This window comes from Bison bison, unplaced genomic scaffold (assembly GCF_000754665.1).
Source record: "Bison bison bison isolate TAMUID 2011002044 unplaced genomic scaffold, Bison_UMD1.0 scf7180017864172, whole genome shotgun sequence".
NCBI classification, from domain to species: domain Eukaryota; kingdom Metazoa; phylum Chordata; class Mammalia; order Artiodactyla; family Bovidae; genus Bison; species Bison bison.
The window spans coordinates 313165-315250 of NW_011494744.1; positions in this window are offsets into that span (position 1 = coordinate 313165).

Consider the following 2086-nt stretch of genomic DNA (forward strand, 5'->3'; position numbering starts at 1 on the left):
TTTTTTTTTTTAATGACCCATCTGAGCATTCCAGTTTAACAAGTCAGGGGTGGAACAACCTGGTGAGTTTTCTTTAAACACTCCAGGAGGTTGATGACTAGTGAACTAATAAATGATTTAATCAAAAAGTTGCTCAACATTCTGGATTCTCTGACTAGTAACCAGTATATTACAAAATGCTTATCCTTTAATGCTTTATCAGATACTAATATATTTGTCCTTGAAAATGAAAGCCTTTTGAAATATTTTACTGTACCATACTAACATTATAGCTTCTTAAACATAAACCAGGTAATATAACTCATACATCTTGAAGGTCTAAACATGTATCAAGTTCTTAGCTAAAAGAAAATTTACATATTTTACCATTAAATTGGAGAAGGCAATGGCAACCCACTCCAGTACTCTTGCCTGGAGAATCCCAGGGACGGTGGAGCCTGGTGGGCTACCGTCTATGGGGTCACACAGAGTCAGACACGACTGAAGTGACTTAGCAGCAGCAGCAGCAGCAGCAACCATTAAATTATCCTCCCCCTCCCCTCAAAAATATCACTAGAAGAAAAAATTTTTAATTTTTCTTTTTCAAATGGGGAAAGGGAAATTATTCATAGAGAACACGAGATGTGTCCAGTGTCCCACAGCTAATAAATGACAAAGCTGTTATTTGAACCAGTTTTAATCTTTTAATCTTTATTTTCTTGGGCTCCAAAATCACTGCAGATGGTGACTGAGGCCATGAAATTAAAAGACAGTTACTCCTTGGAAGAAAAGCTATGACCAACCTAGACAGCATATTAAAAAGCAGAGACCTCATTTTGCCAACAAAGGTCCGTCTAGTCAAGGCTATGGTTTTTCCAATAGTCATGTATGGATGTGAGAGTTGGACTATAAAGAAAGCTGAGTGCCCAAGAATGGGTGCTTTTGAACTGTGGTGTTGGAGAAGACTCTTGAGAGTTCCTTGTACTGCAAGGAGATTCAACCAGTCCATCCTAAAGGAAATCAGTCCTGGGTGTTCATTGGAAGGACTGATGTTGAAGCTGAAACTCCAATACTTTGGCCACCTCATGCAAAGCGTTGACTCATTGGAAAAGACCCTGATGTTGGGAGAGATTGAGGGCAGGAGGAGAAGAGGACGACAGAGGATGAGATGGTTGGATGGCATCACCGACTCAATGGACATGGGTTTAGGTGGACTCCGGGTGTTGGTGATGGACAGGGAGGCCTGGCGTGCTGCGGTTCATGGGGTAGCAAAGAATCGGAGACGACTGAGCGACTGAACTGAACTGAACTGGTATTTGAACTAATAGTCCTCTAATGCCCATTGTGGTACACCGTGGTTTATACCACAGCTGCCTCAAGAACAATTTTAGGAAAATGAAACACCAAAGCCCATAAACATTAGTTTCTCCGAATGCATACCCCAGTGGGTGTTCACAGAATAACAAGCTTACACTAAATAGATGCTCCTCATTTGATGCAAAGATCAAAGGATCATGGTGTCTCAAGAGAAGACATAAAAGATAGGAATTTGTCCCTCTCCATCACTACCAAGGTGAAACTTGCTCAGGTACTAAGGAAAGGCAGTCTCAGAAAACTGAGGGGTCAAGCCTTGAGAAAACTTGACCTCCCCCACCTCTCAGTCACCTCCAGGTACAGGGGCTTTGGTTGCTTTCTTCATTCTGTCATTGTCAGACATGATGGAATGAAGTACACACCGCAGGAAAGGGAGACTTTAGATAGAACAAAAGGTGTGGATTCAGTGGAAGATGGAAGACAAAGACTTCATTGAACAGCTCATAGCCCAGAACCATCTCAAATAACATTTAGTGGTCGTGAAGCTACATGTGACTGGAATCCTGTCCATTACTACATCACTAACAGTAATGGTTGTACAAAGACATTCATAAGATCATCATATTTGTTTTTTTATTGAAGTATAGTTGATGTACTATATAGTCATGTGCAGCTTTTCAAGGCTATACTTCATTTATAGTTATAAAAATTGGCTATATCCCCTGGGTTGTACAACATGTCCTTGTAGCTTATTTGACACATCGTAGTTTGTGCCTCTTAACCCCACACCCTC